Raw genomic sequence first — 13,726 nt, forward strand, 5'->3', positions numbered from 1 at the left:
CAAATTGGATAAGCCTTGTGATAACAATAGCAAGATTAGACACTGCAGTGGCTTCCCCAAGTGATGCTAGGCTGCTCCAGTGCAACAACCATCACTTTGCTCTGCAGAAGGTTAAATGTCTCGGTGAGTTCTGCTAGACTGAGCTGGAATATGGCTCTTTCTTGTCCTGGCATAACCCTGAGCCCATGGGCAAAGCGTGCCAGCCCTGAGCTGGGCTTATCTGTTAGAAGGCAGCAGGGAGCTGGAGCAGCTGCCCAGCTCACGGTGTGGGGATGGCACAGGACGGGAGGCTGTCCTGCCAAAGAGACTTCTCAGGGGACCCTGGGTGCCTCTCTGCCTGCCAAAATCTGCATCAGAACCCGTGGTGAGATGCCTTCCTGGGTGCGGGCTGGCTGGGTTGATCCACTCAAAGTGTGAGCACAGCCAGCTCCCATCTGGCTGCCAAAAGGCATCTCAGGCCTGTCCCCAGCCACCTCCTCCTCCCTCACCATTTGTGACTCTCTGCTGAGCTCTTGTCAGCTTTTCTCCCCCCTCAGATCAAGCAAGGATGGGGCAGGGCATGGCGATGGCAGGCTCACCACCTCACGCACAGAACACTTGGTGTTTTAACTAAATGCACAATCTAACCTTTAACTTTTATTGTACATCAGGCATCATGTTAGTTCCTCTGCCACTGTATTTACCCCCAAAAATTCACACAGAGTGTGCCGCCTTTGAAAACCTTAAAGTGTGTCCCCCCCTGTCCTCAGAGGGGGTTTGCAGGAATTCTTCTTGGTTGCAGTTGATTTTATTGGAACACATTCTCTTAATTGTGGCCTTGTAACATTATTATTCAAGCCATAGTTTTTCTATAATTCATTGCCATAACTGCGTGCTGCTCCGTGAGCCTGCGTAGCACTGGCAATCTGCAGAGTCTGGTGTTAATAAAAATACCGAGTAGTTTTGGAACAAGAACTAGTCCATGGGGGATCTCATTAGGAAGGTCCATCTTTGATGTCTCCTTACTGATTGATCTCAAAATCCAGAAGATGAGTCAGATCTTAATCTAAACAGGGTGACCTCCCTCTGTTTCAGTTTCTGCCTGTTTAAAAAAAAAAACCCAAACACCATGCAACACAAAGTATTAGAAAAATTTATGCATATAGCATATTCTACATCAAAACTATTTTATTGACCAGATACACAATCATGCAAAAATAAATCAAGAATTATGTAACCTCTACCTTTAATTATAGTTATGTTATGTAATATAAAATCCATATAATTTTGTAATTTCCACCACAATTATGATTGCATTTATTGATTCTAATTCTCAGCTTTAATTTTCTAGCTGCTTCTCATATTTAGCTGTTTTCTTTAATGCAACATTTCTGTAACTTTACTTCACAGAATCACAGAATCACAGAATTGTAGTGGTTGGAAGGGACCTCAGAGATCATCGAGTCCAACCACAAAAAAAAAACAACAAAAAAACAACAACAAAAAAAAACCCAAAAAAACCCCACCACCAACCAACCAAACAACACCAGCTCCCACCACCTAAACACACAACAACAACCTCCAACCAAAAAACCATCACCCACCCACACAGCACCCCACCACAAACCAGTAATCTTGGGCACTAGAGCATGCCCTGAAGAACCATGTCTACACGTTTCTTAAATACCTCCAGGGATGGTGACTCCACCACCTCCCTGGGCAGCCCATTCCAATGCTGGATAACCCTTTCAGTAAAGAAATGTTTCCTAATATCCAACCTGAACTTCCCCTGGCGCAACTTGAAGCCATTACCCCTTGTCCTATCATCTGTAACTTGGGAGAAGAGACCGACCCCCGTCTCTCTACAGCCTCCTTTCAGGTACTTGTACAGAGCGATAAGGTCTCCCCTCAGTCTCCTCTTCCCCAGACTGAACAACCCCAGTTCCCTCAGCCTCTCCTCGTAAGACTTGTGCTCCAGACCCCTCACTTAAAGTTATTCTAACTGATCTATAACTTTCTACTACAATCCAAGTCAAGTTTTGCACCCTGTGTTGTAGACCTCCCTTGGAAATCCACTGCCAGTTTATTAGTGTTCATTAAAAACAGTGATTTACAATTCAGAGAGATCCTTGCATAGTTCAGCTAGGATCCTATGATTTTAGTTATCCAGGCCTGGAATTTTTATCACTGTCACTTGTTTTTGCCTCTGTTCTAGGCATAGAAAGACATTACCACTAACACCTTTCCCCCTTTTTTACTCTTTCTTTTACAACTATGTCGATTATTCTATAATGAGAGGAATGCAACCATTGATGAATACAGAGTAAAGCACTGTACACAGTATCACTAAGCAGAAATACATTTTTAAAAGTAAAGACTGCTAGAGCTATCATATATTGGTTTTTTTCCTGTCTTTTCATCCTCTGGCTTTGTAACTTCCAAGTAACATGAGATTTTAGAAAAACTTAGAAGGGGCTATGGATTATTTTTCCATCAATATTTGAGATTTTTTGGGCAGCTGAAGGCAGAATCCCCAAATCCTACTCTGCTTGCTATCCTTTCCCTAAGAAGTGCTGTCAGAAAACCAGTGTACCATGATGTTTATTTGGTACATTAATTCAATCTACCAAAACACCAGCTTCACAAAGCCTAACAAAAATACTTTATAGAAGTGCTTGCTTCTTAACATTGAAAGTTCTTCAAATTATCCTTTACTTATCATTTTCTAAACCCACGATTTTACCTTAAATAGATCAAGAATGTTAAAAAAAACATTTAAATGTCAAAAAATCACTAAGCCACACTTTGAACTTTGTATTGTATCAAATATATGCCTTTGTCCATTTCTGTTGCCACTCTTTGATAATAAAATTGTTTTCTAGTTCTTACGGATGTCCCTTAGCCAAATCACTCCTTGCAGTGCATGTTGCCAGTGATGTACTTCCCAGGTACCCCACAAAGAGAGATATTTACATATTTTAAACTGAGATGTAAAAAAGAAGAAAAGGGTAGTGCAATCAACTATTTCTTAATCCAGTTTCCAAAGAAAAAAAGTCATTTTGACAGGCTCTGGAGGGTATTTCACTGGGTTCCCCCTGCTCAACTTTATCTGACAGTGTTACGCAGTCAGCAGGAAGCTCATTTGATGAAGATGAGTGATCTGTCCTGGATTAGTTTTTCTCTTTTAAGTTTCATAGTATCAGAAGACATCCATCTCATGATAACAACTTCATTAATATGGGAGGGAAAAAAAGAGAGAGAGGCATAAAATACAAAAACTCCAACTAAAAAGACAACCTGGTCTCAGGCCGAATGAAATTAAGCGTGTTTTGAACTGGAGCTGGACCAGCTGCAGAACCAATAAAGTCCCTTTGTCAAGTTTTGAATCAATTAACATATTCAGATAAGAGCTAATGGGTTGTGTTTGGCCAAATTTTTCTCATACAGAAGCACATGTTTAAATACACATAATTTTAAATGGGGTGAAGTACCAAGATGTAAGATTTTATATGTTATTCTGTTGTGTGTGCCACAGTGCAATGACCCATATAGAAAATGAGGTTACTACTGCTAGTACCACTGTTAAATTATTTGTCTTTTTTTAATGAAGGGGTGGGAAAAGGCAAACAATGTAAGGAGCATGGGCATGATCTCCCTAAGGTGGAATTTTCTGGCCTCCAACAGCCAGGAAGACCAGAGCAATGATTTGTCCCACAAGCAGCCAAGGTGGTGTTTCCCATGAACTTAATTTATATAAATACACAAAGCTCATTCAGGGAGTGTGGAAGAAAAGGAGTTAAGAAAAGAAAATAAAGTGAATTTTATTCTTTCTGCTGCACTACTTCTTCCATCACACTGGAAGCTTTTGGCAGTCAGAAAGCATTCAAGTTCAAAACAGTAAGTGGTCTACACCATTAGGCAGATCTTTAATACATCTGCTGTCTGGTGAAGGCAAAGAAATAATTATCAGAACAGCTAAGACCACCCAAAGCTGAAGTTGAAAGGTTTTAGGATCACCCCTCAGCCATTAGTACTCATCCCTGATGAGTTACAGAGAAGCTTAGGTCTCTTTGGACAAGGATGACTTTATTTACTCTTCCATTTCTTGCAAAGCAGTGGTCGTTTTGGAGGATACAACAGATGAAAGCTCATTTAAGGACAATAAGCATGAACCAGGAGTAACAGTCATGCATTAGTTGCTCTGGTACCAGAGCAGCAGAGGGATCTTCTGGAGAAATGGGGACCCCACTGGGTTTTACCATTCAGAGTCATGCACGTTGGCTTGGCCGAGGCTGCACAGAGAGTAGGAGGTTGTACAGTAACTCAGCCACCCAACAGTTTTACTGGAAATCCTAAAACTTTGCCTGGAGAACCTAAATACTGAAAAGGGGACTGTTGTTAGCAAACTTTTCTAAGGCAGACATACTTTGAAAAGTTCCATGTATATACTTCTCATTAAATTGCCTTTTTAAAAATGTTTCCCTTTTTACTGTTATAATAAACTTTAGCATTGTTTTTATTTGGCTTTGCATGCAAAAAGGAGAAAGACAAGTAAAACCACATCAATTTTTTGCTGAATATGCAACATAATTCTTGTCTAAGTTACACATAAATAACCATAGGAAATTATGCTTTGGAAAGGAGTGGTTTGAGGTTGTTTTGATGACACAAGCAACATCAGTACAGAGAAAATTATAGTCATTCTTTCATTTGATCTGTCTAGAAAACTCCGTATTTTTATCAGACTTCATTCTGTGTTTTCTCCCATGTTAGGAAACATAAATCTTTCTATTCAGCTATGTCACTCTGTTGGAATTTTTCTATTTTCTTACTGTTGTGACTGACAGGCCTATTTTTAGGCCATTCTGAAGATGCTTAGAGTGAGTGGCACGGTGATATCTCAACGAGGAGCACCTCGAGGGTGAACCTTTCAGCACAAAGGTCTGAAAGGTGTCTGCACCCAGGAAAACCAAGCGCCAAGCAAAAAACAAAAGGGCTCCCTGGGATCTCTGGGGAACTCCTTGTGCTCAGAAGGCTCCCAAGCTCTTTTTCAGCCCAGCTCCGATCTTTGTTCTTGGTCCCGGTGGCCAAGTCCCCCTTGATTCACTTGGCAGCTCATGCCATGTCAAAGGCCATTGATCTTTCCACTCTGATGACAAAAAGACTGGAAACAGATTGTGTTTGGAGAATTGGTCCCTGGGATAACAAGCATGATAAACTGGAAGACTAAACTCCTGGTATTGTCTGGAACGTATTGTTAAACAATTTTCTTTTTAAGCATAAAAAAGACACTAAAGTTCCCTGAATGCAATCAGCTTTTAACAGACCTTGATTTTTTTTTTTTTTTCCTTTAAATGAAAATGAAATCCATAACTCCTGCAAACGGCTCCTTACGTTGCAGAGCTTCACTAACAAGCTAAAATCCATATGGGCTGGTGTTGTGGGAAAATTACTTTGAGAGTGCCAAAAACCACCCCACACCCAAAACAAAAACACCAAGTGATGAGGAATGCATCAAATCAAATGTCTTCTCAAGCATCACACAGAAGCAGGAAAACAGATTGCTTGAGAGGGTGTTAAAAGTATTAACCAATACTTCTAGGGTGTGATTAGGTCACCTGCTTCTCTTATGCAACTATGCAGCTTCAGCAGCACCTACAGTTTCCCAATGGGAATGGCAAGTCTCAGATCTTTGATGGCAAATCTCATTGCAAATCAAGTGGCGGTTTAATTTTTGCCAAAAAATTAGAACACCTAGAGGTTGTAAGAACTTTCCAGATCCTCAATAGTACGCTAAAAATGAGCTTAACTAGTATGATAATTCATATATTACCTTACATGAAAGTTGTCGACTGGCACAGAATCATTAGCTGTCTGAAGAAAGCTCTGTTTTGGCAGGAGTGTCTCTGACATGATATTCTTGTGCTTTTCTTTGTGAATTTTTTTTTTTTTTTCAGAATATGTCTAACTGGTTAGTTTATTTTCTGAGTTATGGAATAAGAAGTCATGGGTATTTTGTTAAAACACTTCCTTGAAATAAATGTAACATTTTATGTTTGTGCTTCCACATTTTTAGCAGTTTTGTGTCCTGTATATTAGAAATTCATACTCTGTAAGTGACAATATGCTATGACAGTATCAATCCAAAACCCCAGTACAGTACACAGGAACTTTTGACCCCTTTACTGTTTCACAGCTATCACAAAAGCCCAAAACTCTGCCTTTCTTCCAGTGACTGGGTGAGGCTCCAAATTCCTAACTGAAAAAATATTACACAGCAGAACTATTACACGATGGCAATGGTAGTCTGGATGAAGAAATGGAAGTTAATACCCTATTCATCTCCTTATCCCTCTTAATTTTAGATGCTAATGCACCTGCCACTTCAAAACCTTCAAGTCTGCAAGTGTGTTTGCTTTTAGAATACTGTCACGATGTAGGCAAGTGCTGTTGTCCCTCTTGCACAGCCTAACAAATGAAACATTGCTTTTTCAGATGTTCTCTACATGAAAAAAAATTGAGCAGCATCTCTTTTCCAGAGCAGTAAGTTAATAGTCATTACAGGGCAACTATCTATTTGTGATTAAAATTTGCTGGTAATCGTTTCATTCAAAAACACAATATGATGATTTTATTCAAAAATATTATCCATCAGGAGGTTTACTTTCAACCAATCAAAATATTCTGCACTAGGGATACCACACAGACTTAACTAGGCAGGCAAAATCTAGGGACTTGCTCATAGTCACATGAAATATCTCCTCAGCGTTGAGGGGTATTAATTGTTTAGCATCAAGAAGTAAGTTTTAAGTAGAATAAATTACTTAGGGTTATAATTTGGTGTGATTTGTGCTTCTTGCTTAGTTCTGCTTAGCATGAGTAGCTAGATTTGCTGACTAGTAGACAGTACAAAGTTGTTTAATCTTTTAGCACGAGAAAGTACAGGTTATCAGTAGTGTTTCTCTCAAGTCCAGGACTTCTCGGTTCCCCATGTTCTGGCAGCAAGGCCAGGTGTGCAAGGAATCTAAACCAGAAGATACAGAGGCTCCAACCCTTGGCCTAAATGGCAGACAAAGTTTTCATATATGTCTTTTATTTTGTCCTACACATACTTTCTCCATTCAGAAAAGGAGGTCCACTGCTACTGGTCAGCAACTATGGTCAGAAGAACATTTCTGAGTCCACAATATGCTGATCTGTGCATGGAGTTTGCAGATATTGGTGCTATTTACATTAACATAATACATTATGAAAGTTTCTCACTCTTCTAAGCATTTTGTCAATTTCGTTGGGTAGCTCCCTCCAGCATATACCTTGTTTGAAGAAGGAATGATAAAGTTTAGATACTTGACCTTTCCAGCTTTGGCCATGTCCTGGATTTGTGGATCATTGCTGTACCATTTCTACAATTTATGTAATTTGCTGACTTGCAGGTAAAAAATTCAATGAATGTTCTATAGTCAAGAAGCAAAAATACACACAGTTCTGCCTCAGTACACTGAAATTATTGAGTTTCTCTATTGACCTCATCTGATGACTGTTTTGACTCATTATTTATGAAGATCATGTGGTAATTGCATATTTTAGACTGAATTCATTAAAATCAATACCTGTCTACTGAATGTTGTTAAAATTTCGCTTCAATTTTTTATCTCCAATTTGCCCACACATCCTTTCCAACTCCTGAAGAAATGCTGTTAAGAAATAAAGAGGGAGCATCCTTTCCACAAATAACTCACCAAAAACGTTAGCAATAAAATGTTAATACTATTTACATTAGTGTGGGTGATGAAATATGGAAATATTTTATTCCTTCAAGTGAAAAAAAATGTCATCCCTGATCCAGAGTATATATTTTTTTATGTATAAAACATAAGCCATGAGTTAGATCCTGACCTGGAGGGGAAATTAATGTGATAATATTGATGGTATCACCATTACAACCTTATAATTATCTAGTCTTTCTAAGTATGTAGCTTTCTTGAGACTTAAAAATGTAAAAACAGCCAAGTTCTCCACTGACTCACACAAAACAGTATTTAACCATGGTTTGCCAACAGACTGGTGAAATAATGAAATGTAAACCAGAAGTGTTTTTGGAGACAAAATTTAAAATATACTCATTTTCTTCTCAGTATTCAGCACTCGTTTTTTCATTAGGCAACATTTAATCAGGGCAAGTGAACGTGCAGACAAAACATGAACAATTGCAGTTATAACTGTGGTGTTACCAACTCTTGCAAAATCATCAGAACAGTGAGCAGAAAAAAAGCTATTAATTAATTAATGGGCAGTATTACCATACATTAAATGTTGTGAGAGTTTTAATGACCTGTCAAAACAGAAGGAAAATGCTAAAGAATTGTACTCACATTTTTCATATATTTGTAAAGAAATTTTCTTTATTTTTGCATCTATAAAACTAAACAACAGATTTTCTTGCCACTTCTAACCCTTCTACTGTTGAATAAAGCTGTTAATGGTAATTAAATGAAAGTTATTTTCATTCTGACTAAAATGAAGGTTACATGAAACAAGGATTTCAAATAATTTAAATTTTCTCTGGAAAATTCATATGAAGATTAGACTAAATTCAGCAAGAAAAAAGTAGTTTCCTTACTCTGTTGTTTATTAACTACAGGCCCTAGAAGAAACTTGAAAAGAGAGTGTATGAAAACTGGAAAGATTTAGGACAAATGTGAACCAAAATCACACAGAATATAAAAAAACCCAGTTTTTATTAGGCTAGTAGATTTCCTGCTTTCCTTTAAAATTACATAGAAATTGCTCTTCAGACCTAGTCCACCTCCTATTATAATTCCACAAGAGCCCTTTAGTGAGATTTGAGCTTAAGCCAAAAAAAAAAGGAAGAAATCTTGGTCCAGCTGTGACTTCTAACAAGATCACAGATATTCCATCACTTAGCTACCAAGTTACAGAGATTATTTTCTGAGTATGTTCCACAGGGCATTGTGAGGCAATATCAAATATCAAATAAAGGAAGAAAGACAACAGACGTGACTTGTTTTTTCCAAACCCGTTATCTCAAGAATGAAGCCTATTAGGTACTAAATTTGCAGAACTGGAGCCTGAAGCTTTCTGTGCTGGAGTAAATCTACAGTAATACATTTCTCTTCAACGAAATTATAGCAGTTCAAGGCTAATATGTGGGAGGAAAGAATTAGATCCACTGTTTGAAAATGACAGATCATACAGTTTGCATATATGTGTATATAAACTCCAGTCTTGTATATCAAGCATGCATTTGCATATATTTGTATTGTTTTCCCTGTGCAAAACACACAAATACAGCATTATAAATAGATATGATTGATCTGTAAAATGTAAACATTTGTAAAATATCTATGGCTCTATAGATGCATGTGTGTGTATGAATTAAGTATAGCTGATATTTAAAGGCATAGCTGCAAGCACTATTTTTTTTTTTTTTTTTTTGCTTAGATGTGATATATCTATTACCTGCAGGTGATAAACAGTATTTAAATGACTGACATCTGTGTTTGTGGCGGAGATGTAGAAATTATACAGAGACACTTGTGTACATAGGTTCATGATGGTATAGCTGTCTTCCCTTACTTTCTGAGGCGGGAGGGAGCCACACAGTTGTATTTATCTGAGGTACAGCTTTGTAACCTGTATTATTTTAATTAGTATCAATACCTTACTATATTCTGCACTGATTGGAGGACTGCCGTCGGATTTCAAACAGCTCTCTCTGTGTCTTGTCCTCAGCTGGTGGGCTTTGATTGATAAACTTAAGCATATAAAATAAACAGCAAATGAGATCAAATATGTCATTCCAACGCGCTCACAGTCACTCAGCTGTGCATCTCTAATGGCTTTGCATGCTGGTAAACTGCCATTTAGTTGCAGCAGTTTACAAGTGACTCAGCCAAAGATGCCCACACCCTGAAGGTTGTCAGTTTCTACATCAGTGGTCTCTAAAACATACATTTCGTTCTATAAAATGATTCTTTAGAGAGCAACAGAGGGTCAAGCTCGGCTTTCACAGATAATGGGAGAAAAACCTGCCCAGGGCTGACGCTTTACAGCTGGGATACTGACAAAAATGCAAAGATTATTCCTATTGCTAAGATAATAATCTAAAATGAAAAATTCAGCTCACTGCAGAACTACAAAGGATATAATTTTGCAGTCTCATTCATATGCCTTCTGTTAAAGACAGTGAACTTCACACGCATTTTTGCTAATGCTACTTTGCACTTTATGGAGGGCAGAGGTCCTTAATCCGGGACTAAATGACGTTTCCACACATTTTAAAGTCCCTTTAACAGGCCTTACAAACATGAGGGATGTTTTAAGGAAGCCTTAATATAAATGAGCAGTTGTGTCAGTACATTTCCAGAAGAGCTTGGCTGTCTCTTAGCTGTACTGATTTACAAACAGAAAATAATTTTGCAAGTGCATTGTATTAAATATAGAAAGATAGCTACAGAGAAGAATATAAACTTTGATTCTGCCTATTCTGCATTTATAAAACAGTGTTTTTCTTGTGCAGACTGCATTTTCAAGTTATACAAATATTGACCCAGTTCAGAGTGCAGAAAACTTGCACAAAATGTGTGAGGGAGTACAAGCATTTTCCTGAGAGTTATATTTTCTGCTGTACATTATTTCAGTATTTTCTCATCAATTGTATGTGCTAATGTTTAGCTGAACATACCAGACATCTAGGCTGGTGACTTGTTTATCCCTCTCTGAAAGTTAAATTACCCAGGAGAAGTAATGCTGGGAGCATTTTGTTTAGAGCATCAGGAACTATTTAGGGAAATCACAGAGGTGCAAAGGAAAATATAAAATAGCCAAGCAAAGGAAAAAAGAGTTGTCAGTGTTGCCTTGCAAAAACAAGGGCCTCTGACTCATAAAGGGGTTTTGGGTGAGCATTTATCTACCAGGAAAATTTTGCCTTTTGTATCTTCCAGCATATTCTTTTGGGCCCCTTACCACAAAAAAGACACTGAGGGGCTGGAGCGGGTCCAGAGAAGAGCAACGGAGCTGGTGAGGGGTCTGGAGCACAAGTCTTGTGAGGAGAGGCTGAGGGAGCTGGGGGTGTTCAGCCTGGAGAAAAGGAGGCTGAGGGGAGACCTTATTGCTCTCTACAACTACCTGAAAGGAGGGTGTAGCCAGGGGGGGTCGGTCTCTTCTCCCAAGTCACAGGAGATGGGACAAGAGGAAACAGCCTCAAGTTGGGCCAGGGGAGGTTCAGATTAGATATTAGGAAAATTTTTTTACACTGAAAGGGTTATTAAGCCTTGGAATGGGCTGCCCAGGGAAGTGGTGGAATTATCAGCTCTGGAGGTAGTTAAAAGATGGGTTGACATAGTGTTTAGGGACATAATTTAGTGATTTTTTTATTTCTTTTTTTATCAGAGTTGGACTAAATGATCTTAAAAGTCCCTTCCAACCTAGACAATTCTATGATTCTATGAAAGTGAACAGGTTTGCGGCCAAAAAAAACTTGGAGAAATGATTATTTCAGCAGTAGCACAGTATTAATGGGCCCCTTCAGCTGCAGTAGACCAATAGTCCTTGTCCATAACTCTGATTGTCATCAGGTTCCCACTGCTGTGGTACCCAGGGACAGGCAAGTTGGTGCAAGTGGAGCCAGGAGGGTCAGAAGTGTGATGTGGGATGTGAGCTTTTCCCATTTTTACACAATGAAAATGTGTAAAAATTCCAGCTTCAGTTGCAAGCCCAACGTGTCAGAGGCCATCACAGGGCTTTGGAGGAAGGCAACAGGTCTCACCTGCTCTCTACCTTATGTGTGGATAGTTCACAGTGATGCACAAGGTAGCTGGACCCTGAAGTCTGGCTGAGAAAGGTATAAAGAAAACAAACTAAGATATATGACAGTGGAGATTACTCCCTAATCTCCCTGTACTTAACAACCAACCTGAAACAAAAAATCAAAAACAAAAGAGCTGTGCTTGGTCTTCTTGGGCAATACTGGGGAATTGCCTTTGCAATCCATCATGTTGCAGGGATGGGTACATTTTTATAATCATTGAAAACAAACAAATAAATGAAATGGCTCTACTACCTCATCTGCTAGCACATGTGGTCCTGGAAGCATATTCCTCGGTCTTTTTGTCTGTATGAAAAGGAAAGAAACTGGGGAGAACCAGGCAAATGTGAAACAGGAGAAAGGGAATGCTCAGGACAACCTTCACTTTGCTCTCAGTGTTTCTCTGAAATGAACAGAAGCTGTCATTTCTCGCTTTTTTCTCTCTACCTATAACCCATGTATGTTATGTCAACTTCTTACTGATGCACTGCATAAGGTGTCACTTTCCAAACCAGCAGCAGCCACATGTTCCTTCTAGCTGGTACAGGTAAATCTCTTCCCTTTATACTTACAGAAGCTAAAAATATTCTCTTCCAGTTTCTTACAAAGTAAAATTTATTAAAGGCCAAGATCAATGCAAACAGAAAATCATTTAAAAATCAAAGAAACCTTGTATCAGATTATTTTCCCAAGTGAGTTTTCAGCGTGCATTCTGCCTCGTCATGGGAAGAATGAGCTTTCAATTTCTTCTTGTGGATCATTAAATCAAACAGTCAAAAGCAGAGAATTTTAATCTATATATGTGTGCACCAGGTGAGGCATCATGTTAAATATAGAGTAGAATAAAAATAAGAGTATTTCTTGAAGCCAGCTCCGTTTAGTCCTACATCTGATGGAGTTTGAAATGTAAAGAAATACATTTTGGGTATATTAAGCATGTTGTTTCTAATCAGATCTATAAAACTACTCCAAAGAACATGCGTTTTTGAAGTAGTGAAATGCAATTCTGCTCTCTTGTCCAGATTTTTCGGTTTGTCATGAGATCCACTGTGCACCAGGCACATCACTTTGCCTAAATTTTAATGCACAGGTTCACAGGTGATCCATCCCTCCAAACCACATGCTGAGACAGTGTGTGGAACAGGGTTAACTTCAATTAAATATCAGCCCCTTGTTAGACTACTGATAGAAACAAGGAAATACAGGTGACCCAGGATCAGGTGTTCCGCATTTTTAAGGATGAGAAACAGTAGAAGCAATAACAGAAACTGGTGGTTTCAACACCATCTCCCTGTCCTAAAGGAAGCCCCTAGCAGAGGGCTGGAAAAACAAGGTCCTGGGGCTGATCAAAAAGGGGACAAGAGGATAGGTGACTGTCAGGTGAGATGTAACAGGGCTCTGGCCCCAGGCTACTGAGTTGGGCTGCGAAGGATGTAGGACCAGGAAAACGAGAAGCAGAGTCCCAGAGCATTCCACTTCCAAAGAAATGTCCACAAAACAGGACCATAAAGGCAACAAGTTTCTTCTTCTCTGCCCACTTGTTCCTTTCTAGAAATTTAATGGCCTGGTTTGGAGGAAAGGGTGTTTCACCCAGCATACCTGGTGATCAGGATGTGGGCCGAGATCCTGATCATCAGCATCCTGGTGATGCTGACTGATGTGGGCATCCCTTTGGATGTGGGCTGAGATCCTCCCAAGACCAGACCTGTGGTCTTTGGGTAAAGGATCCAACATCTATGCCAGTATAGTACTAACCAGTCAGATTAAACAGCTATCTGTTTAAAACTATATTATAACTAATACCAAGAGGTATGTGCCTGTTATTTAGGGACAAGCACTTCTGAACAGTCTTGGAAAAGTAGGCAGGCTGACAGGGGAAAAGGCAGGTCTTAGGCACCTACCGATAGGGTAGGCTTAATT

Source organism: Calidris pugnax, unplaced genomic scaffold, assembly GCF_001431845.1.
Source record: "Calidris pugnax isolate Ruff unplaced genomic scaffold, ASM143184v1 scaffold40, whole genome shotgun sequence".
NCBI lineage: Eukaryota > Metazoa > Chordata > Aves > Charadriiformes > Scolopacidae > Calidris > Calidris pugnax.